The following is a 26,747-nucleotide window of genomic DNA, read 5'->3' on the forward strand; positions in this document are numbered from 1 at the left end:
CAGCACTTCTTCTGCAACCCTTTCCTCTTCCACTTCCGCAACCTTCCCCTCTGCCGCTCTCTTTTCCTGCAGCACATCCCTCCAACTGCTGGATGACAATTTGCATCAAAGTAAGCTGAGCTTTATGCACTTGCTGTCCATCTTTAGTTTCCACCTATCCTTCTCCTGGGTAAGCAATTTTTCAGCATGTATCGCATGTTGTTCTATCAAATTCAGCTTTCCCGTGTCCTAGGTAATATATGTGCCTTTTACCTTTTTCGCTATTTCGTCCTTCATTTCATTGATGCAGCTGTTCCTCAGGTGTTCCTCATATGCCGTGATTTCTGCCCTTATGTCGTCAGATGGTCTCAATCTACTATGGATGTTACGGACTTCAGTGAGGTGCGTAAGGTACTGGGACACTGTCTCACCTTTTTACACATTGCAGTTTTGGTCATGTCCATTCGCACTGGGAATGCCTCTCTACAGGCGATTGCCAGCGCTGCAACAAAAGCATTAAAGTCTCTGTTTTCTTCCGCTTATGGGTCGGTTGATCTGGCATGGACATTTACGGCTGGGCAGTTATATTTGATTTTGGTGAATTCAGCACAAAGCTTTCGTTCCAAGAGGCGTCTCATCGCATGCAATGTGGGGCGGAACTCGGTACAGAACCTCGTCACTTCTTCGGTGAACTTATTCCCTCCAATCGTACGTGGATCAGGCAACTGCCCAGAGGCACGTCCGAAATCTTTAATGGTCCATGGTCGGTGGAACAAAATGGGCATCCTTCTAGACCTGCAACATCAACCATTGGTACTTGCAGAACTACCTGGTAAGATGATCATACGCCACAACTGTCACCGCCTGACTCATCATCCGTCATGGGGTGATCGGGGACGGACTCTGGATGCCTTCCTCTCGTGGAGTGGGCATCCTTCTTTTGGCCTTATTCCTTCAGTTGGTTGGGGTTATGGCATGCCATCAGTGATTCAGCAGACCCTGAGGCTGCAGTCGCTAACTTGGGATCTTCATCAGATCTTGGAGGGCTTTTGGTCTCGGAGGGTAGCCATCAATGTCAGGATCTGAAACAGACTTAAGGCACTGTTCAGCTTCGTTAGGTTGTTTTCTGCATACGTCTGCATGTGCTCTAGTGTTTGTTCACGTATTTGATATGTCTTTTACTTGAGATTTCCTTTCTCTGATGTCAGCCTCAGCCTTCCACATATTATAAACACCCCAATTCCTAGGTTCTATTTTCCATTTCCGTTTCTCCTACTCTCTCTCCTCCAACCGTGACCTCAGTATTTCCAATTGCCTTTTACTAAAACCATATTCCTTGATCCACAATTCTAACTGCTTTACAGACTCTGGGCCGTAATTATTTAACATATACTGTATTGTTGGTTGGCCATTCCAAGTCCTCTGTTAACCCTCTTTTTGTTTGGTCTTGCTAAAGCCCATTTATAGCGTTACTGGAAAAGTGTTCAGCTCTCTCGCGGTACCGTTATCTTTTCCATTTGACTTGCCTTTACCTCTGGAGGTCTCCTCTCGCATTGGGCGCGTCCACCACAATGCCTTGTTTTTTGTAAACCAAGAAACCACGTACCCGATATGTCTTTGGCGAGTCAAACTCAAACTGTGTTGGTTCCAAGTCTAAAACCACCCTTAGCCTGCTGTCTCTTAACCACTCTAGAGACGGCAATCTATTCCCTTGGGTTTTGCTCGAATACCGTGCGAGAGTTTACTGAACGCTCTTCCTGATTAATTTATTCTATTAGAATGAGTCTCTACATAGGAATATTAAAGCGACGGCTATTACCCCGACACTATTCGATTCAAACCCCCGGCTCTGGTGCAATCCACAGATTCCCAGTCCTCTCACGCAAACGGGACACTTCAATGCTCAAGATGATATGAAGGACCACCAAGGCGCTGCCGCCTGTGCCTCCTAGGAATCTTCAGAATCTTACCTAAACGCGGGATACTGGACGAGCCCCGACGTTTACTGTCATGGAAATTAAACTGACTGAACTCAGAAGCTATCAAGAGCAAAGAAAATGCTTTATTTTTAACCACTGCAGGGAACCAATACACTTGGCAAAAAACGCTTTGTCTAAGGACCCTGAACAAAATTCATATATTCCTGTAAACTATTCTTATCATACGCTAAAAAATAAGGGCTGGGAAACATTCGAGTTCTTATTTTCTCATTCCTTTGCCGTGGAAATAACTGTCTCTATGTTTTTCTTTTCTGCTGAATTCGACTGCTCGCCAGACCAGGTTGAATGTTTACAATGTTCAGCAAAGACAAGCTATCTCCTCGACTGCAGAATTCAGCAAACTATTAGCAAAATTCAGAAAAGTTTGAAATTTAGCATAGCATTCTCTTTCAGGTTTCACAGAAAATGTTAATTTTGTTAATTTTCCATTACACTGACAGAGGGGAAATCAGGGTCTCAGGTTAATGAAATCAGGATGATGATTGATAAATATTTCACACCACTTCCATTGTTTTGTAATCCACATTTCAATTTATATAGCTCCATATCAGGAGTGCATTTTAACAACCGATCCTTTTGTAGTGTGCATATTTCGGTCTGTATAGAAAATCATTTATCCCCTGTATTTTGTATTGCATAAATGCATTTCATTAATATTATCTCTGTTAATACCTCATTGTAGATGTATCCTTGAATCTGTTCTTTGTATGAGTTATAAAGAGCAAAGTTCCATCCTAGTGATTGGGGAACATCATTGTTCCTCCGCTCAGACTGAACAGCCATGTCCCCGAATCCTCTCCACCTTCTCTCTTTCCCCAATGTCATAATCACAATGTAAATGAAGTCCAGTAAGTGATACACTGTCACAGTTTCTTAGCATCGATAACATCAACAACATGACCCACACCAGCCCTCTCTGATTCTGGAATAACAATCTGAATATTGCAATGACTGATCTGTAGTTCCAGGATTTGTTTCTCCATGTAAGAGCAGAGAATAATGTTTATGTTCTGTTAAACCTCTGGCATCATTTCCATACCCAAGGCAGACTGAATGATTACACGCAAACAATCTTCTATCTTCAACAGTCCTTCCTTCAGTCACACTCACATATCACACCCAGAATGCACTAATGTTCAAAGTTATTTTGAATTTTAATGAAATAGTATTGAATTGAAAGAGATTAACTGAGCTGTTTCTTCAGCAATTGTGATTATGTCAGTCTCCATGGATCCTATGCATCTCTCTTCTAAGAATAAGGAATGCTTTCAGAGTTATCCCATCGTATGAGCGTGAGCATCACCCACACCAGTAACAGGGATCCACTGCTTCAGAGAGAGGCTGAGGAGAGATCAGAAACTGATGGCATTGGACTGGAATGTTCCAACACTGGATCAGAATCTGTGAACATTAGACTGAAATTCAAACTTTGTGAGAAGATTTGTAGCTCGGATGCTCGTTGTTGCGGTTCTGTTCGCCGAGCTGGGAATTTGTGTTGCAGACGTTTCGTCCTCTGTCTAGGTGACATCCTCAGTGCTTGGGAGCCTCCTGTGAAGCGCTTCTGTGATCTTCCCTCCGGCATTTGTAGTGGTTTGAATCTGCCGCTTCCGGTTGTCAGTTCCAGCTGTCCGCTGCAGTGGTCGGTATATTGGGTTCAAATCGATGTGCTTATTGATTGAATTTGTGCATGAGTGCCCAGCCTCTAGGAATTCCCTGGCTGTTCTCTGTTTAGCTTGTCCTATAATAGTAGTGTTGTCCCAGTCGAATTCATGTTGCTTGTCATCTGCGTTTCGTGGCTAGTTGGTGTTCATGGATGCGGATCGTTAGCTGTCTTCCTGTTTGTCCTATGTAGTGTTTTGTGCAGTCCTTGCATGGGATTTTGTACACTACATTGGTTTTGACCATGCTGGGTATCGAGTCCTTCGTTCTGGTGAGTTGTTGTCTGAGAGTGGCTGTTGGTTTGTGTGCTGTTATGAGTCCTAGTGGTCGCAGTAGTCTGGCTGTCACTGTTCGACTGGGACGACACTACAATTAGAGGACAAGTCAAACAGAGAACAGCGAGGGAATTCCTAGAGGCATGGAACTCATCCACAGGTTCAATCAATAAGCACATCGACCTGGATCCATTATAACGGCCACTGTAACGGACAGCTGGGATAGACAACTGGAAGTGGCAGATAGAAATCACCATAAATGCTGGAGGAAAGATCACAGAAGCGCTTCACAGGAGGATTCCAAGCACTGAGGATGTCACCTAAACAGGGGACGAAACGTCTGCAACACAAATTCCCAGCTCGGCGAACAGAACCACAACAATTAGACTAAAATTTTGCAAGGATGGACAGAAGTTTATCTGCTGGTCTTTCCTGGCTTTCTCAGCCTTGGATATCATTAGCATCGCGGATTGAAGATTTACTGATGGTTATTCAAGCTGGTTACTATCCTATCCTTGCTATAGTCGGTGTTTCTTGGTAAGTCACTCGAGCTGTCCAGTGAAACGGTCTGAACTGAATTGATGCTCATGATATGTAAATTTTGGAAAGGTGCTAATCAACGTTTTCATTTCCAATCAATGATTCCATTCCTTAGAAATTATAATTAGCAAATTACTCAACACAACTTGCTCACCGATATGTGAGGATGAAACAGACTGTTCTCAACTTCCTTGATTCATTTTCTCCTGCACAGTTTACATCTCCATACCCACCGCACTCACAAATCCTTTCGAATACCACCGTTATGACGTCCAGGCTCCTCCCCAGCCTCAGTGCAACGCCTGAATAAACCATAATTTGTGCATTTGTTAATTCTGGATACAGCTGTTTCAAGACCCTTCTTACCACGAGTCCATTGTAAAGTAATTGCACTTGAAATGTTTAACTTGTTCTCTGCACAAAATCTGAAAGATGGGATGACAGTGTATGGTGGTCACACCATTGGCTCATAATCTAGAGGCACAGAATAATAATCTGTTGATATCGGCTTGCCTCATGTTCATTAGAGAAAGCAGTGGGTCATCCTTCCCTGGTCAAGTCTCTGTGTAACTGCAAACGCACAGCACTGTGTTATATAATTTACTGTCCTGTGGAGCAACTGAACACTCAGTTCAAGTAAGGCATAAGATGCTGGCCTGATCAGGTTCGCACACATCCCGTGAGGGCAGATCAAATGGAAAGATACCTCCCTTCCTCTGCCTCTCTCCTAAATTCCGTTAATTTCCGTTCAGGTAGGTGGCCATTCAGTGTTTTAGATGGATTGAGTCCCTCGCTGAGAGTGATGTCCATCTCGATAGGCACCGCCTGTGCTGGCTTTATTGATGCTGACCTACAGATGTAAGGACGTTTTAAATTTTTAATCAGTGACAGTGCATCGTAAATTAATAGTTTCCTATTTCACACAAAAGAAACGGAGCCAGCTAAGTGAGGGAAAGGAATTATTGTGATCAAATCTGAGAGTGTTGTTGAGGCACTATTTGGGACATTGTGGGCAGATTTTCTCTCCTTTATAAGGTGTGAGCTCCTTACCTCAGGAGAATGAACAGGGTTCCACCAGATTAATCTCAGTGATGATAGCACCACGAGGAGTGAGTGAAAGTTAATTGGGAGTGGTGTGAGAGAATACAGGGTGATTGCATTGAACACTGAGTGGGATGGACAATCACTCCTTATATTCAAGACAGACAATGAGAAGGTCGTAGTTTCCATGACTATTATTTCACTCAGGATGCATAATGCTGGATAGTTTAAGTGCCTGGGAGGACGTTACGCCCTCCCACCCCAACCCCCACTCTCCACGGTAATTGTTAGAGACAGAGACGTCCAGGTTTTGAATAAACTCTCTCCACATTAATACAGTGCAGTGGGTGTGTGATCCTGCACTGAATATCATATTATCCACCACCCTGACAGCAGCCACAATACCTTCATTCTAAAACAGTTAACTGCTCCCTCCAACTACTGACATTCAGGAAGGACATGATCTATCTTCTCAGATATGCAAGGTGCCTCCTTGAGGTTTAAACCATAAGTCGATAAGACACAGGAGCAGACATTAGGCCAGTTAGCCCATCGATTCTGCACCACCATACAATCATCGCTGACAGTTTTCTCTGACCCGTTCTCCGACCTTCTCTTTGTAACCATTGATCCCCTGGATAATCAATACTTATCCACCTCCTTCTCAAATAGTATCAATGACCTGGCCCCTCTGCCTTTTGTGGCAATAAATTTCAAAAATTGGCCATTCTCTGGTTAAAGACATTTCTCCTTACCACTGTTCTAAAGGGTTTTCCCTTTCATCTAAGGCTGTGCTCTAGGGTCCTCGTCCAATGGAAACATCTATCAACATCTACTCTATCCAGGTCATTCAGTATTTTGCATGCTTCCATTACAATTCATTTCATTCTTCCAAACTTTATTGAGTATAAACCCAGACTCCTCAAACATGTCTCATACAATAAGCTTTTCATTCCTACAACCATTCTCGTGAAGATCCTGTGAACACACTCCAGGGCCAGTGCATTCTTCCTGAGATACGGGCTCAAAATTACGCACAATACTCCAAATGTGGTCTCACCAGAGCCGTATGCAACCGGTTTTATAATCAATTCCTCTCGTAATAAATGTCATCAATAATAAATGCTATTGCACTCCTAACTACTGCCTCAATCTGCAAGCTTACCTTGAGAGAACCCTGCACGAGAACTCGCAAGTCCATTTGCACTTCAGATTTCTGAACTTTCTCCTAATTTAGAAAGTAGACCATGCTTCTATTCTTTGTGCCAAAGTTCACGACTTCACACTTTCCAAGACTGGAATGCATTTGCCAATCTCTTTACATGTTGAAATCCTTCTTCTGCCTCTCCATCTCCTCAATACGACCTGTCCATTTGCCTTTCTTTTCATCATCCGCAAACTTAGCCAGAATGCTTTCGATTCCTTCATCTAGATTGTTAGCGTAACGAGTAAAAAGTTAACATTCCAACACTGAGCCTTGTTGAACACCACTTGTCATCGGCTGCCATCATGGTAACGACCATTTCATCCCCACTCTCTGCTTTCTGGCAGACAGCCAAGCTTCTAACAATGGCACTACCTTGCCTCTAACAAAAATCCAATAGTCTCCTGTCATTGCTGTTGCACTGCCTTTCCTGCTCGGCCCTTTTCCCAGTCAATTATACCCAGCTCCTCCCTCATGTCTCTGTAATCGTACTCATACATCTCCTGTGTTACACCTTGTCAAAGGTCTTCTTGAGATCCAGGTGAATAACTACTATCATTGCTGTGCTTGGTCAAGCCTGCTTATTTCCACTTCAAAGAATTCCAACAGGTTTATCACGCATGAACTTCCCTTGATGAATGAATAGTGACTTTGCAATGTTTTACCAAATACTTCCAAGTATTCCGAAATCTCATCCTTCACAATGGATTCGAGGATCTTACCGATGATCAAGGTTAAGCTATTCATTGTAGAGTTTTTGTGTTTTTCCTTACTCCCTTGTTAAAAAGGGGTGTAACGTTAGTGTGTTTCCAGTGCTCTGGGATCGTTCCTTACATAACTGAGTCCTGAAAGGTAAACACGATCGCCTCCACTCCCTCTCAGCTATCTCCCTTATAACACAGGGGTATGGTCCATCTAGTCAAGGTTATTTAACCACCTTCGTGTTATTCAATTTTTTTCTGGCATATTCTCAATAGTCGTGGCCATCACACTCAGCTCTGGCCCCTCAATCTCTTGAATGTTTTAGGAATTACTCGTGTCTTCCACCGTGAAAGCTGATGCAAAGTATTTATTCAGTTCCTTGACCATTTTCTCGTTCCCCACTGCTATCTCTCCAGTATCATTTTCCAGTAGTCCATTGTTCACTTTCGCCACTCTATATATCGAAAGAAACTGTTACAGTCTTCTTTTACATTACTGGCTAGCTTACCCCCATATTTAATAATCTCCCTCCTTATTTTGTTTTGTTTGCACTCTGTTTTGTCTTTGTAAGCTTCCCAATCCTCAGGTTTCCCACTGCACGATGCCACATTATATCCTTTATCTTTTGCTTTTATGCTTTTCCTGATTTCCTGTCACTGCTGTTGCACTACCTTTCCTGTTGGGCCCGTCCCCTGTCAATTATACACAGCTCCTCCCTCATGTCTCTGTAATTGTCATTATTCAGCTGTAATACCGTTGCTTCTGATTCTAACTTCTCCATCTGAAATTGCAGAGTAAATTCAATCATGTTATGATCATTGCCTCCTATGATTTCCTTCACCTTAAGCTCTCCTCATCAACTCTGCCGACACAAGCTGCTCCAAGAAGCCATCTCATAGACATTCCACAAATTCATTTTCTTGCAAACCACTACCAACCTGAATTCCCAGTCAACCTGCATAATGAAATCCCACATGATCACTGTAATTTTACCCTTCTTGCAGATCTTTCCACCTCCTGGTGTATCTTGCAGATCCCTGTACATAACTCCAACTGTATTTTTTCACCTTTTTGATTCCTCAATTCTACCGACACAGATTCTACACCATCTGACCTTACTTTATTTCTTATTATTGATCATTGACTCAATTCCATTCTTAATAATGAGACAACTCTCTTTCTGCCCACCTGCCTATTCTTTCGGCAGGATGAATATCCTTGAATATTCAGCTCCCAATCCTGATCCTCTTGCAGCGATATCACTGTAAAGCCCACAATGTCATACCAGCCAATTTGTGCATGAGTCACAAGCGTGTTTACCTTATTCCTTATACTGCATGCATTCTGATATAGTAGTTCAATCCTGTATTACCCGCCGCTCTTATTATTATTATTTGTTTGTCTAGTCGTTGGTACCTACACGGACCCTGATCACTGGATCATTCCCCTCCCGGTCCAAGTTCTGCAACCCAGATGAGATATCCCAAACCCGAGCACCAGGTAGACAACCCAAGCTTCAGCACTTTCAATCCCGATCACGGAGAACAGTATCTATGCTCTAACTATACTATCCCCAATTATCCATCATTGGGCTGCATGGTGACACAGCAATGCTGCCTCACAGTGCTGGGGATTCGGATTCAATTACAATCTCTGGGCCCTGTCTATGTGGACTTTGTACATTCTTCCTGTGTCTGGATTGGGAACATTAACTCTTTTCTCTCTCCACAGTACGTCTCTGTGTTTGCTTCAGATTTCTACAATCTAGAGTATTTTTGCTTTTGTTCGATGGAGAAATGCAGCAAATGTGACAGGTTTCTATAAAAGCAGCCGTGGTTCGCGGGTTCCTCTGGGTGTTTAGGAATCTTGCCCGGCCACTTGTGTGAGTGCAGTGTCCGTAGATACCCACTCCATCTCTTTCAGTCCCTCAGTCCATCGTCACTACATGCAGTCTTTCCTTGTGCCACCCCGGGATTCCCCACACCCCATTGCCTGGCACTGGATACTTCCTTCACAGGTCTGTGCACACAACGACACTGGGAACTATCTGACCCGCTGGGGATGCTGGGTAAAGACCCTGCCATTGAAAGGAACATAATAAGTAGAATCCAATTGAATAGCAAAGCTGAGTAAACAGGTTGAATGACATCCATCTGCTCTGACATTTTCCAATCTTCTGTTTATCCTCGTTCATCTGCAAACAGATGGTCAATATGTATGCCTTGTCAAATACGCTTGGTGGTGGGGATAGATATCAGATCTTCTGGTCATTGGACTGATTCAGTGGTCTCAATTTCCTGACGTCACACTTTTTTTATTATCAAGTCTATCCACTTTAAATAAAATTCCTTGATGGAATTGTGCTAAAAGGATATTTGAATTTTGGAGACATTAGAATATGTCACGTGTGAGTGAGATTAGAAATAGGAAGATAGCGCAATTAACTACACTTCCAAAGAGCTGGTAGGGGAGGCAGCACTTCTGATATGTGGATCATTTGGATTCCCGGGTCGATAGGATATGCACAAGAAGGACGGGATGGTCCTGAACCGGCAGCAATCTCCGAATTGTGGATCATTGGGATACCCAGGACGGTAGGGCCTACACACAAGAAGGACGGGTTGAACCTGATCTGGCAGCAATCTCCAATATGTGAATCCTTGGGATTCACGGATGTGTAGGACCGACACAAGAAGGACAGGACAGACCTGAACTGGCAGCAATCTCCAGGCAGGCAGGTTTGTCATTGTCCCTTAGGAGAGTTTAAACTAGTGTGTGGCGGCGGTGGGTGGGGGTGGGGAGGTGGGGGGCAGGGGAAGGGGCGTGGGGAACGACAGCAGTAGGTCCACAGGAACAGTTACTGAGGAGGAGTTGTAGATTAATATCAATACAGCTAAGACCAACTGCAAGCAGGCTGAGGTACTGAACACAGTGAACCTGGCAGTCTGAAGTGTGCTAATGTTAATGTGAGGAGTCTGTTTGTTTACACAGATATTTCGAGATCCCTGCATGTCAGAAAACAGGAAGAGATAATGGTTAATTGTGCGATGTGTCCTCCAGTGGATCAGCGTGTCTCTCCAGGCACCTAAAGTGTTTATTTTGGGTCAGTGAAATTCAAAATTAATACAGCACAGAGGAGGCCAATCAGCCCACCATGCATCCACGAGATCTCCAACTTGACCACTTGAAAATAAAGAGAATGATCGGAGATAGGCTGAGAGGGATAGAGAGGAATAAACAGAAAGAAAGTAAAGTGAGATAAACAGAGTGGCGAGAAAACGGAACAACAGAATGAGTGAGAGCAACGGATGTCAGACGAGTGTGAAGTAATCAGGAGGCAGCATGAGGAGAAATACACAGAATTTCATTTCGAAACTCCGAGAGACTGCAAACGCTTTGTCTGGTGCCATACCCTGTGATACTGGCTGTTATCCCAGATCATTTACCGCCAATGACATCACAGAGCTGAGTTGCTGACAGCTAATCAGAATCCAATAGACCAATAGATTGGCTCCCGAGAGAAGGTGGATTAATTTAAATATTCTGGGCCAACATCAACTTGTAACCCCTCTCGACACTGTGTGAGAGACAGGGCGAGAGAATCTCAGTGATGGGGATGACTGACAGACGGGAAATCAGGATCTCAGCTGCGGGTCAAATAATGATTGACAACGTTTGCACATCACTTCTATGGTTTTGTAATTCACATTTCAATTTATATAGCACCACATAGTGAGTGTATTTTAACAACCTTGTCTCTTTGTAGTTTTCATATTTTGGTATGTACAGAAAAATTTATTTTGTCCCTGTGTTTTGTGTTGAATAAATCAATTTTATTACGGAGGAAGAAAAGACATGTTCCGATCGGACAGTCATCATCTGAACCGTGCTGGGACCAGAGTCCGAGTGAATCCTAACTAGGACTGTAGAACATAGATTTAAAATGATTAGGAGTGTGTGGGTGCAGGGTGGGGGTTCAGTTACAGGATTTAATTAGAAAAGCCGAATTAAAAGAGGAGGTAAGAGTACAGAACTCAGGAGAGGTTATTAAGATCTCCAGCACAGACACAAATAGGATAGAGCATCTGGAAATGTTTAACAATCAAACTTCAAGCAAACTGGTCAAATGAATGGCATGACAGGAGGTACAGTTAATACAGGACTGACCATATTATATCTGAATACATGTTGTACAAGGAATAAGTAAAATCAGCTTGTGGCGCAGATTGAAATCGGCAGGTTTGAGGTGATGGGAATCACGGAGAAGTGGCTGCAAGGGGATCAGGATATTTAAGGACATTTATCCTATTGAAAAGATAGGCAGGTGGGCAGAGGGAGTGGATTTGCATTATTAGTAAGAAATGAAATTAAATCAAATGTAAGAAAGGAGTGAGGTCAGATAGTGTAGAATCTGCGTGGGTGGAACTGAGGAACCACAAAGGTAAGACAACCACAGTTGGAGTCTTGTACAGGGCTCCAAAGAATAGTCAGGAGTGGGGGCAGAAGATACACCAGGAGATAGAAAAGATGTGTAGGAAAGGCAAAATACAGTGATCGTGGGTGATTTCGATATGCAGGCAGACTGGGAAAATCAGGTTGGTAGTGGATCGCAAGAAAAGAAATTGCAGGAAAGTCTATGCGATGTCTTTTTTTGCAGAAGCTTGTGGTAGAGCCCAATCGGGACAGATGATACTGGATCTAATGAGGCAGGCTAGATAAGGGAGCTTAAGGTGAAGGGAAACTTCGGACGAAGTGATCAGAACATGGTTGAATATATTCTGCAATTTGAGAGAGAGAAGATATAATCAGAGGTAACAGTATTTCAGCTGAATAAAAGCAACTACAGAGGCATAAGGGAGAAGCTGGGTAGGATTGACCGGGAGAGGGGTCCAGCAGGAAAGGCAGGGGAACAGCAATGGCAGGAGATTCCAAGATTAATTCAGGAGATACTGCAGAGATTCATGCCGAGGAATAGAGGCATGGTGCAGGGAGGATGAGGCAACTAGGCTGACAATGGAAGTCAGGGATTGCATCAAAGCAAAAGGACAAGCATATAATGTGCTGAAGGGCAGTGGGAAACTAGAGAATTGGGAAACTTACAACGATCAACAAAATGTAAGAAAAAAAAGGAGGGAGAATATTAAATGTAGGGGTCAGCGAACCAGTAATATAAAGGAGACTGTAAGAGGTTCATTAGATAGATAAAGTGCAAAAGAGAGGTAAAAGGAAATATGGGACATTGGAAAATGATGTTGGAGAGACAGTAGTGGGAAACAAAGAAACGAATGAGGAACTTCGCATCAGTCTTCATGGTGGAAGACATGAGTAATTTCCCAAAAAATGAACAGAGTGAGAGGGCAGAGCTGAGTATGGTAGCTATCATCAAGAATAACATGTCAGAAAACTGAATGGCCTGAATATGGATAAATAATCTGGACCAGGTAGACTACATCCCAGCATTGGAAGAGAGATACTTGAAGAGGTAGTGCAAGCGTAACTGGTAATCTTTCCGGAATGACTAAAATCAGGAAAGGGCCAAATGGCTGGAAAATGTCGAACATGACATTCCGTTTAATAAGGGAGTTAGGCAGAAGATGCACAATTACAGACTGATTAGCCTAACCTTAGTTGTGGGTAACATCCTGGAATCCATCTGAAGGATGGGACTTCTGAATACTTGGAGGTCTTTGGTAAAGTCGGACAGAGTCAGAATGGTTTCATCAAGGGGAGATCTGGCCTGGCAAACGTGCTAGAATACATTGAGGGAGTAACGAGCAGATTAGACCAAGGAGAAACAATAGATGTTATCCACTTGTTCCTCAAGAATCCTTTGACAAGGTGCGACACAGAAGGCTACTGAGAAAGATAAGGGCCCATGGTGTTAGAGGCAAGCTGCTAGCATAGATAGAAGCATGGCTGTTTGACAGAAAGCAGAGAGTAGGGATAAAAGGGTCCTTCTCAGAATGGCAGGCAGGGACAAGTGGTGTTCCACAAGACTCAGTGTTGGGACCACAACTATTCATTTTGTGCATTAATGATTTACATGAAGGAACTGAGGGGATTCTAGCTAAGTTTTCAAACAGTGCAAAACTAGATAGAGGGACAGGTAGCATTGAAGAGGTGGTTCGGCTGCAGGAGGGTGCTCTAGCGCATCTCCTCAACTTCCCACACCACCACCTTTGAACTGCACTCTTCCAACTACAGCAAGGATAGAACCCCTCAGGTGCTCGCCTTCCATCAACCTCAGGATACAACGCATCATCCTCCGACATTTCCGCCACTAAGAGTCAGACTCCACCACCTGAGATTTACTTCCCTCCCGACCCCTATCAGCAGTCTGTAGAGACCATTCCCTTCACAACTCCCTCGTGAGTTTCATGCCCCCCCACCCTACCAAGCCACCTTCCACTCCTGACACCTTCTTTGCCATTACAAAGGTATGAAACCTGTGTCAACACCTCCCTCTTCACCTCCATCCAAGGCCCCAAAGGATCTTTCTACATCAGGCAAAGAACATCCTATGCATCCAATCACTTCACCTACTCTGTCCATTGCTCCTGGTCTCCTCTCCATTGGAGAGACAGGACATCAACTTGCAGAACGGTTCAGGGAACACTCTCAGATGCACATACCCAACAACCCCACTTCCCTGTGCTTGAATACTTCAACTCTCCCTCCCACTGCACCAAGGACATGCAAGTTGTTGGCCTCCTCCACTGCCAAATTCTAGCCAGCAGTTGTCTGGAGGAATAATGCATCATATTCCGCCTTGGGACCCTCTAACCACACGGTATCAAAGGCAATTTCACCAGTTTCCTCATCTCCCTTCCCACCACCTTATCCCAGAACTAACCCTCCAACTCAGCACCACCCTATTTAACTGAACTACCTGTCCATCTTCCTTCCCATCTATCCACTCTACCTTCCACTGTGACCTACCACTATCACAACCCACCTTCATCTAGCTATCTCCTTCCAAGTTAACGTCCTCCCAGTCTCAGCCCCTCTCCTTTATCTCTCAGCCCCATTTCACCCACCCCCCTCATTCCTGATGAAGACATTATGCCTGAAACGCCGAATCTCCTGCTCCTCGGATACTACCTGACTGGCTGTGCATTTGTAGCACCACACGTTTTGCCTCTGATCTCCAGCATCTGCGGTCTTCACTTTCTCCTGCTGAAGGATTTTCACAGGTTGGGGGAGTGCGCAAAGAAGTGGCAGATGGAATACAACGTGGGAAAGCGTGACGTCATGCACTTTGCCAGGAAGAATACAGGCATGGACTATTTTCTAAATAGCGTGAAAGTTCTGAAGTCTGAAGTGCAAAAAGACGAGGGAGTTCTCGTCTAGGAGTCTCGAAAGGTAAACTTGCATGTTGTCAGCAGTTATGAAGACAAATACAATTATGGGATTTATTTCAAGAGGGCTTGAATATAAATGCAGGGATGTACTTCTGAAGCTTTATAAGGCTTTGGTCAGGGCACATCTAGATGATTGTGCACAGTTTTGGGTCCCATATCTCAGGAAGGATGTACTGGCCCTGGAGCGTTTTTCAAGGAGATTCATGAGAATAGTCCCAGGAATGAAAAGCTTAACATATGAAGAACATCTGAGTGTTCTGGGTCTATATTTAATAGAATTCTGAAAGATACTGGAAAGTCTAATTGAAACTTACAGAATACTGAATGACCTGGACAGAGTTGATATTGGAAATTAATTTCCGATGTTAGTAGAGACTAGGTCCCGAGGGGACAGTGTAAAGAGGAGACATTTTGGAACAAAGGTAAGGAGGAACCTCTTCAGCCAGAGAGTGGTGAATCTATGGAATTCACTGCTACAGAAGACTGTCGAGGCAAGGTCATTGAGTATATTTAAGCGTGAGACAGATAGGTCCTTGAATGCAAAGTGGATCAAGGGTTACAGATAGAAAGCGGGAGAATGGGGATGAAAAGTTCATCATTGAATGGTGGAGCAGGTTCAATGCGCTGAATGGCCAAATTTCTGATCCAATGTCTTCTGGTTGCTTGGTTAATATTGGCTCTCTTCATTCCTCATTGGAGATGTACCTTGGAATTTGATCTTCATATGATTTATAAAGAATAACATTCCAATACAGATGACTGGGAAATATCATGTTCCCTCCCTCCAGTCTCAGCAGCCATGTCCCCAATATCATAATCACACTGCAATTGAAATCCAGTGAATGGGACTTAATCACAGTTGATTGATATCGACAATTTTAACAGCAAGACCCTCGCCGGCCCTCTCTGATCCTCGAATAACCATCTGAATTGTGTGATACACCATATACTCTGTTAACATATCCATGCCATTTGTCTGCTATAACTCGTGTTTTTGTATGCACATTTTCCTGTCTAATTGTGGACTAGAAAAGTTCCTTCCATATTTTCCTGACATTATAATCACTGATCAGTAGTTACAGACTTTATGTTTCCATTTATAAACGGAGAAACTTGTTTATATTCTGACAATCCTTTGACATTACTCCCATATCCAAGGTAGATTGAATGATTACATACAATCAAGCTTCCATCTCCAATATTCCTTCCTTTCGTCACCCCCATATATCCCATCCCAAATGTGTAAATTTTAAACGTTGTATTGATTTTTAATAAAATCAATATTGAAATGAAAGAGGTTAACTGGAGCTATTTGTTCAGTTACTGTGATTAATGTCAATCTCTGTGGATCCTAATTATCCCAGTGGAGAGTTTGGCTTATAAATGGGCTCTGTAAATGTGTTATCCCATAGTATGAGTAGGAGCATCACTGACAGCACTAACAGGGATCAGCAGCTCAAGAGAGAGGGGGTGAAGAGATCAGAATCTGCGAACATTAGACTGGAACATTACAATAATGGTTCAAAATCTAAGGACCTAGGATTGGATTGTTCCACAATGGATCAGAATCAGAGAACATTAGACTGGAATGGTACAACAATGTATCAGGAGCTGAGAACATTTGACTGGAATGTTCCAACAATGGATCATAATCTGAGAACATTAGACTGGAATGTTCCAACAATGGATCCGAATCTGAGATCATTAGACTGGAATCTTCCAACAATGGGCAGGAGTTTATACTCGGGTCTTTACTGGCTTTCCCAGCATTGGATATCATTAACATCGCGGATCCTGGATATCCTTTGGATTATTCAAGGTGGTTACTATCTCATCCTCGCCATGGGCAGCACGGTAGCACAGTGGTTAGCACTGCTGCCTCACAGCGCCAGAGACCCGGGTTCAATTCCCACCTCAGGCGACTGACTGTGTGGAGTTTGCACATTCTCCCCGTGTCTGCGTGGGTTTCCTCCGGGTGCTCCGGTTTCCTCCCACAGTCCAAAAATGTGCAGGTTAGGTGAATTGGCCATGCTAAATTACCTGTAGTGTTAGGTGAAGGGGTAAATGTAGGGAAATGGGTCTGGGTGGGTTGCGCTCCGGTTGGTCGGTATGGACTTATTGGGCCGAAGGGCCTGTTTCCACACTGTAAGTAATCTAATCTTATCTAATCTAATAGTTGGTGTTCCTGGTAAGTCATTATATTTGTCTACTAAACCGGGTTGATCTGAATTTCTGCTCATGATATATAAATTTTGGAAAGTGGAAGTCAATGTCTTCAGTTCCAAACACAAATTCATTTCCTTATAAGTTATAACTAACAAACTACTATTTATAAATTACTCACTAATATGTGAGACGGAACCAGACTGTTCTGAAACTTCATAATTAATTTTGTCCTTCACAGATATACATCTCCATGTCCTTCCCACCCACCAATCGTGTCCAATACCACCATCATGATATCTCAGTCTCGTCCTCAGTCTCAGTGCAACTTCTGAATAAACCATGATTTCTGACTTTGTACAATCCGGATGCAACAGTTTTAAGTTCATTCTAACCAGATGTCCATCACTAACTAATTGCTCTTGAGGATGTTTAACTTGTTCTCTGCACATACGGGAAAACAGTTTATGATGGTGAAGCTATTGACTCATAATTTAGAACCACAGAATATCACATGAAGGAAATTGGTGGAATTCAAAAGCAACCATGATCATTTGTTATAAAAACCCATCTGCATGCCTCATGTCCTTTAGGGAAGTCAATGTGTCATGCTTCCCTCGTCAGGTTTCTGTGTAACTTCTGTGATGAGCATGTTGATGTACTGTACCTTTAAGAGAATTAAAAGCCAGCAATAACTACCTGACAGCACCAAGTGCTCTGAAACATAACATTTGGTTGAAAGATTCGATTAGCTCATTGTATCGAGCCAAAAACAAATTCAGCAGAACACTTTAAATTATACTCCAAAATACCCACCTCTAATCAGGTTTGAATTGAGGAAATTGACAATCGTAAAGGCCAATGACACAATCCAATGGTTTTGGGGTGGAAAATTGAACAGTTGAGAGGAGAACTACCAAGCTACTAGTATGCAAAGACTGCCTGAAAAATAGCTCTCTTAAGGGTACTTTTATTGATTAGCAAGTGGTGAAGCAGAATCCCCATGACGAAAAGAAAACAGGAATATGGATAAGAACCGAAAGCTTCCTGGTTTTGAGGTTAGAAGTTTTGCTTTGTAAATCTTCATTCGCCATCTTATCGGACTAATATTGTGGAGGGGGAAGGTAAAAGATAGGTTAGAGGAAGAAGTTTGTAACAGTCATTCGTTTATTATTCTCTGTTATACTTTAAGAAATAAAGTTGTTAATTTTTACTTTTAATAGTTTTAGACTCTAGAATTATCACATATTACTGCATGAGATAAATCTTTTCTTTGTTTCTGGTTTTAATTAAGCAGGAGAATTGCTCCTGTGTTGTAACACTACAAACCCCCAGCAATGTGTTTTACTCTTTACTGTCCTGTGGAACAGTAGAACCAGCCACTCAGTTCAAGATCAGCATTACATGCTGGCCTCACCAGGGCTGCATACATTCTGTGAGAGAAGATGAAAAGTAAAGATAGCTCCCTTCCTCTGCCTCTTTCCCGTTTTCCAACAGCTCATTTCTATTCAGGTAAGTGATCATCCCCTATTTTGGGTGTATTCAATCTCATTGAAGTTCTCCCCGAGAGTGTTGCATATCTCCATAGGCATCGCTGGTGCTAGCTTTCTTGATGCTGACGTACGGATGTAAGGGACTTATGAATTCCATGTCAGACGTAGTGCATAGAGAATAATTGGCTTTTTGTGCAACAGGAAAGAAATGTCTAAGTGAGAGAAAAGGATTATTGCGATCATCCCTGATAGTGTTTTTGAGGCAGTATTTGGGGTACTGTGGATAGACTTTCTCTGAAGTTTCACTAGGCTAATCCCTGAGATAATGGCACCATGAGCAGTGAGTGAAGCTCAGTGAGAGAATAAGAGGTGATTGCATTGAACCTTATGGGAGATGGACAATCACTCATGATGTTCTAAACAGGCACTGATACAGAGATGAATTCCATGGCATTTTTGTCACTCGGGTTACGTGATTCTCGATAGTTTAAGAGCCTCTGCGAACGTTCCATCCAACCGCACGCATTCCCTATTTTGATTGAGACAGAGGGAGACAAAGAGAGAGAGAGGTTCAGGCTTTTGAATAAACACTCCAAATATTAATATAGTTCAATTGGTGTGTGATCCTGCAATGAACGTCACGGTATCCATAATCCCGACAGCAGCCACAAGACCTTCATTATAAAAGAGTTAACTCTTCCCAGCAACATCTGACCTCCATGAAGAACATGGGTGTGTCTTCTCGGAGATGGAAGATGCCTCCTTGAGACTTGACACAAAACATTTGGCTTCGATCCTCACTGCCAGCAAATCGTGTTAAAGTAGCACACGATCTACAAATAGTGGAGCCAAGATTAATACCATAGAGCCTTCTATCAGTGCAGTCTCGGTTTCATTGGTTTGTCATGTTGGACTATCAATGATACCCTCCTGTTCCTGTATAAGTGTCTAGTGGGGCTGAATAGCTTCCTCGTGGTCTTATGGAACAGGTTTAAGGGTCTGATTGGGCTCTGCCTGTTCCTGTTTAACAGCTCAATGAACTGACAGACCCCATTTCTTCCGATGGAACAGGCAGGAGGATTGAATGGTCAGTCCCTCTTCTTGTTCAGTAGTTTGCTGAATGGCTTCCATATATCCGTGTGTAACCAGCTTGAGATCGTAAATGAGCTCCTATTTTAACTGTATAAATGTGCAGTGTCTGGCCGTGCTGTTACATGAATGTCACAGACACTTTAACAGCTCAATCCGGAATGTTGTCCCCCTCTTGCTGCACATGGACACAGAATGGTTGATGAGGGACAAAATGTTCTGAGCATTGTGTGATCTTCAGTCATCATCCCCACTTCAGATCTTATGATGGGGAAAGACATTGATGGAGCAGCTGAAGATGTTTGTACTGAGGAGGTTAACCTGAGGATCTTCTGCAGAGATGTCCCGGAACTGAGAGGACTGTTGGCCACTGACTACAAGCATCTTTCTTTGTGCTATGAAAGAGCCAGACCAGTGGGAGGTTACATCTGATTCCCATTCAGCTCAAGAAAGTAGACGGTCCCGATTCCATCCTCAGTCAAATACTGCCTTGATATCAAAGCCATTCACTCTTTTCTGAGCCCCTGTGTTCACCTCTTTTTCACATCAATAGGTGACGGTGGATGTGTAGGAAGTGTTTTCCTCTCAAGAGGGTAATCACTGTCAGAAATTATCTGGGCTAGAGAGTTATTGGAGCTACATCACTGAAAGTATTTAAGGAGGATGAAGATGGATTTTTGACCTGTCCAAGAGCTAAGGGTTGTGAGGAATTGGCATTAAATAGGAGTTAAAGTCAACAGAAGATCGGACATGATTGGAAACAATGGCTTGATCGTCCGAATTACCGATCCTGTTCCTTATGCCCTCATATTCTGTAATTATAAAGTTCATGGTTGAAAATTTCCTGAACGTTCTGTTATTGAATGTTGCAATTAGAGAGAGTAAAGTATTTTGCGAGTCATCTCTGGGTGAGGTATGGGGGCTGTATTCACAGGAAATCTGGGTCTATAATATGACCAACAAATAGAGCACTAGTTGCAGAGAAGAGACACTCTGTAAAGAGACCAGAGGAGCCTTTCGAACCCAGCCTCTATTTCCCAATAATATTTTCCAACCCACAATAAACCGTGTGTGATAGTCTGGAGGGAATGAATGATATTCTGCGTTACTGTGGACCAGGTATTTGGAGGAAGTGGCCTCGATCTGCTCCTTGCAGGAACGTTGAGGGGTTGAATGGAACATAGGAACATAGGGCTGAGCAGCAGGAGTGGGCCGTTAGACACTTTGTCACCGTTCTAATACACACAAAGATCATGGGTGATGTGATTGTCATCTCAGCAGCACTTTTCTGTCTGTATGCCATTTTCCTAAACTCACTTGCCTATCAAATGTCACCAAATACAACTTTGATTAAAACGTCTGGGGAAGGGAATTACACTTGAACAGCCCTTTGAGAATTTCTCATTTGTGTTCCAGCCAAAGTTGTAGGGTCACTGTTTCCTTTTTCAGTCCTGCTCCTCCACTTGGTACACCAACCTGAAGTGTAACCAGTTTAGTGAAGTGGCCAATGATATAGGTCTCAGAGTAGGTCATTTTCGAGAGGAATGTGAGACACAGAAAGCTGAACTCAGAACAAATGTTAAAATGATGGATTGCCCCAAGTGTTATTCTGCCTTTGAAGTTATTCTGCTCACACAATGTTCTGGTGGTGGGATTTCTTCCGAGAACAGTTCGACTTAGCTGAATTCCCTTTGTTTCAGGCAGTGGAGAGATTCCAATGAATCCTCACCATGAATCCTTCACATGTGGTAAAGATAACTCAGGGATTTTCTGGTCTCACACTTTGCTATCGGGCGGAACAAAGTAAGAGAGAGGGATCAATTGGCTGCTGCATCTCAGCCAGGGAACAGTTTTCCCCCTCTTTGTGTTGGAACATACAATAATGTCAACTGAAGACTAAACTGGGCCATGTGTGCACTCCTTGAACATTCACAGGAAAAATTGATTATAGATTATATGCAAGTGTGTCATTCCTTTCAATCACAACAAATGTTCGCGTTTTTAAATTTAAAGTCATGTGTCTGTGTAAGTTGTAAATATCGGTAGGTGTCGTCATAGTATGTGTGTTAATATCAATACATCTTTTTCTTAAAATTTATTCAAGAGAGAATACGCATCCAGTTGATACACTTTTCAGAATGTCATGGATGGTTCAATACTATTTCTCAGCTAAGATCGAAACTGATAGTCCCCCATAACAAAAGGCCGGCATTCCAGGAATGAGTAAAGGGAAATCTCTTTGAAAATCTTCGAAAATAATTATATCCTTTTATTTTAGATTAGGGAATCAAAATTTCACTCAGTGCATCAGGTGTGGTCTCAGCAATGCCCTGTACAGATGCAGATAAACATTCCTGCGATTGAACCTGATACCTTTTGTCAAAAACAGCATCATTCCATTTATCTCCCAAAATCACTTGCTGCATTTGCAGACTGACTTCATATGATTCATGTACCAAGAACATGGAAACCGCCTGTATCACAGAATTCAGCAATTTCTCTCCATTTAAATTGATTACCATTGTTTCATTCTTCCTGCCAAAATAGTCAACTTACTTTATGTTATTTCTGCTGAAGCTTTGCTCACTCACTATATTTGTTTACTCAAAGTGCTGTGAGTCTTTGGAACACTCTTTCCCACAGAGCATTGGAGGCAGAGATATTGAATATTTTTGAGGCACAGACAGAAGGTTCATGAATAACAACAGAGTCAAGGATTAATGAGGAATGGGCAGCAATTTGCAGCGTAGAGGAACATGGAGACAATGGTATCAAAGTCCAGAACATCCAGGAATATAATGCAAAATGAAACAATAATATCGATACAACATTAAGGGGGAAATCCAACATGCAGGCGATTCGGAAGGTCTGCTTTGCTAGGCTCTGCATCACAGCACGGGCAAAGTGGTTCTCTAACCCATCCATCCCAGCCAGTTACGTCAAATTCAACACTAAAAGAGCGATAGAATCTTTACTAATCCCGTTTTATCAAAGGGAGATGACAAAACACGGGAAAGGATCGAGTAAGTCCCAACACACGGCGCACCCGTCAGGAGCATCGAGCATGCCTGAGGCGGTAGCTGCAACCCACTCTGCTCGTTCCATGGACCCAGTTCCTCACCAGGCCTTGGTCACTGAGTTCACCAAGTTATGCGAAATGATTGAAGCCATGATTGAAGAAGGGTTCAGCAGTGGATACATCCGCTCTTAGCCGTGCTCCAAAAACATGAGCAGCAACTTGACAGCCTTGGAAACAGAACAGACGATGTCAAGCGCCGAATTGCATTGGCAGAGACCGCGATCAAGAGAGGATCCTCGCCTTTGAAAAACAGGTCCATGCCTTAACTGAACATGACGATGAGCTCGAGAACAGGGATAGGATGAAGAATGTTCACATCGTCGGTTTGCTGGACAGGACGGAAGGTGGTCAGCCAGTGAGTTTATTGAGAACTGGCTGTTGTGATTCCTTCACTTGAAAACTGAAAAGGGACGGGTGAAGACTGAGACAGTTCATCGGGTTACGGTGCGGAGGTCAGACTCAGACCAATGTCTTCGCCTTGTCCTTGTGCGGTTACATAATTATGGGGATAAACAAAGACAGATGGAAGCTTCCAGAACCCACGGGAAAGATCCGATGGCTTTAATTCACGACGGCTCCAGTATTCTGTTCTTTCAGGACTTTCTTTCAGGTGCTCCGTATTGCTTTCAATGAATCCATACACTCGTCTGACACTCCAGAGAAAGTGAAAACTTTGTGACATTTTAAAGTAAGATGGATGTTTAGTTAATCATGTTTCTCTCTTTAAGAAAATTTCTTGGAATTTTCTGGTATTAATTAGTGTTAAATTGTAGTCGGGGATGGGTAGAGTACTCACTTTTAACTTCTTCATGAGTATTACTACTCTTTTTCTCTTCCCTTGCTTGTGCCTGAGGTGCGGCTCAAGTTGGAGCGGGTTACAAAGGTACTTGTGATGATTAAATACCGACCAAAGGGCAGTTGAAGCCCGATTTTTGTTGTTAATTGCCCTGGATTTCATGTTGGTAGCAGGCAGAAGATAAAGTTTTGTGATATGGAACCGTCCCCACTGGGCGGGCGTGGGGTAAATTCCCTATCGAATGTCATTAGCAATTTGGATTTTGTTTCTTCTTTTGTTTTTTTTATGAGTTTAGCTTTGGAAAGTTTTGAGAGCTTGTTAGTTGTAGTAGTCTTAGTTTGTGTTGTTTTTAAGTTCTATGAGTCTTTTTTCATTCATGATCAGTGATGTGTAATTCGAATTCTTCCTCTCGAGAGCTCAAATGTTGCTACGGTGTGTGATGGATAATGATGTGCTTAAATGGTGTACCTGGAACAATAAGCGGAGCCATCGTCCAGTCAAGAGGAAAAATTTACTTTCTAGTCTTAGAAAGGAGAGGGTGGATGTTGTCCTATTGCAGGAGATGCACCTTGATGACAAGGAACATTTGACATTACAGCAGGGCGGGTTTGGTCGGGTTTATTTCTCGTTTTTTAATAGTAGGAGTAGGGGAGAGCCATACTGGATAGGAAGAATCTTCCAGTTAAATTACGAGATTATATTTGACACTCACAGGAGGATCATAATCCCGAATTCCTTGAACTATGGGAAACAATGCAGTATTTTGAATGTTTATTGCCTCCCGGCGCGCCCTCTTAAAACCGTGGTAGATGCATTTTCCAAATTTAGTTATCTTGCCTCGTACCACATTATTATAGACGATTTCAACTGTCTTACGTACCCCACAGTGGACAGAATATCCAAAGGTCCCCCAATACCCTCGTTATTATGTAACCAATTGGTGGATTTGTGTGAAGAACTAGAGCTAGTGGATGTCTGGAGGCAGATCTACCTCACAAGTAGGGATTTTATTTTCTTCTTTAACCTGCAAAAATGCCACACGAGGGTTGATATCTTCCCCATCCGTGCAGCAATCTTAGATTTGGTGGCATCCTGCACAATTGGGAATATTACCATTTCAGACCATGAAGCAGTATACTTATTGGTTAATATTAAGGGCAATATAACAGATTGAGACACTAGCGAATGTATCCCTTTATTCTTAAGGCTAGTTAGTTCATTGAGTATTTCTGCAATGTATTCAGATCTTTCTTAGCCATTAATTCAGATTCAACCAGTAAGCCATCCATTCTATGGGAAATTGCTAAGGCTTATGCCAAAGGAATTATTATTCCTTAGGATGCAGCAGAAGGGGGAGCAGGAACGGTGGCTTGATGCACAGCTGAGAACAGCCGAGAGGGCATACTGTGATATACCGTCAGTGGCCAAGCTGCAGAGGATCACAATGCTTCGGTCTACTGTGAATTCCACGCTCACACAGACAGCAAAGAAGGAACTTACTTTTGCAAAACAAAGGCTTTTTGAACATGGTGATAAGCCAGGCAGGTATTTAGCCAATCTTGCCAGGAAAACAAGCGCCCCTCTCAAGCCATTACCTAATTTAGGGAAGGTACTGGGATCCTTATCTTTGATTCCAAAAAGATTAATGCAGCCTGTCCGAGATTTTTCTTCAAATTATTTCAGACTGAACATTGTGAGGATAAATGTATTAAGATGGAGTCATTTTTCAAGAACCTTGGTCTTCCAGGAGTAACCCCTGAATAGATGTTGTGCCTTAATGCACCATTGTCAGCGCAGGAGGGTGTGAAGCAGCTTCAGAATGTAAAGGCACACGGTCCTGACGGATTTCCGAGTGAATTTTATAAATAATTTATACACCTATTGTCAGGGTTGATGTTCTGTCACTCATACAGTCATGAACCCCTCCCTCCATCCTTAAGTGAGGCTCATATCTCTCTCATGATGAAGAAAGGAAGACCCTGGAGGATTGTGCTTCTTACCCTCCAATCTCACTTTTAAATGGTGGTTTCAAAATCCATTCTGAGACCCGTGCATTAAGGTTGGAAACTTTGCTGCCTTCCGTTGCCAAAGAGGACCAAACAGGCTTTATAAAGGGCCACAGATCTTCCTACAATGTTAAGAATTTACTCAATATGATCCAAGAGTGTCAACAGCAATCTGTCCAGGGATTATTGATCTCTTTAGATGAGAGAAGGCATTTGATTGGGTTGAGTGGCCGGATCTCTTCTGTACATTAGAACGGTTTGGTCTACGCAAAGTTTTTATCAAGTTGTTGTGGGTCCTTTACCGTGATCCCCTGGCTGCAGTTCTCACTAATAGTGTGCCAACCAGTAATATTAATATTTCTCCAGGAAGCCACAAAGGTTGACACCTTTCACCATTGTTGTTTACGTTGGTGATTGAGCCACTGGCGGAGGCCATCCGTAGGGTTGTCAACATATCTGCCCCAGAAGTAGGACAGAGGTCATGTAAGATTACTTTGGGGATATAGGTAAAGTAGTGTTAGTTCTGCAATTATAATTACTTGTGCAAGGTAAATGAACTCACACCAGTGTGTCATAGTTTCAACTAAGAGATGAGTCCACTAGAATGCAAACTATGTGGAGGAAATACGTAATTGTTTCTGTATTAGCTAAAATTGTATGCATGAATGAAACGTGACTGCAAAAGAATGGTAGATGTTACAGACAAATAGATAAGGTGCTGTGAGGATGTAGGATAAGCCAGATATGCTTGCACAAGCAGTAGTTATAAACATTTGTTTTCCACTTTTACAGAAACACAGGAACAAACCCCAATTAAAAGGTCATAAGGATCAGTCTGGTTGGGGAAAGCACAGATGGAGGGAGTAGATAATGGTGAAGAAAGGATATACCTAACAATGGACCACAGCGGGATGTGGTCAAACGGCCTTGTGAGGCCAGAAATAAACATTTTATCACAGACAAGGCCGGAGAAGGCAAGAGATAAACAGGAGTAATGGGTGCCGGTCTTAGAGAAGTGGAAGATGTAAATGGGGAGGAGAAATGGGATAAAAAAAAGGAATATCGTGTATTCGTTGAATTCAGTGTGTGTGTGTGTCCCTGCCTTGTAGACAGTGAACATCGCACCCTCTTGCAAGGGTAAAATAAATAACACTACTGAATCAGATCTTGTCTCGGACTGAAATTATTGAAGTGAGTGAGCTTTGTTTCTCACAATTACATTGTATGCAGATGATTGTCTTATGTTTTTGTCAAATCCCGTAATTTCGGTAGTTCATGTGATGCAATGTATTAATTCGCTTGTTGCCTTTCTGGGCGATAAGATTAATTTTACAAAGTTGGAGGCCATGCCTATGGAAGT

Source organism: Chiloscyllium plagiosum, unplaced genomic scaffold (assembly GCF_037043375.1).
Source record: "Chiloscyllium plagiosum isolate Xiang-an unplaced genomic scaffold, Cpla_swu_hap1 HiC_scaffold_29, whole genome shotgun sequence".
Lineage (NCBI taxonomy): Eukaryota > Metazoa > Chordata > Chondrichthyes > Orectolobiformes > Hemiscylliidae > Chiloscyllium > Chiloscyllium plagiosum.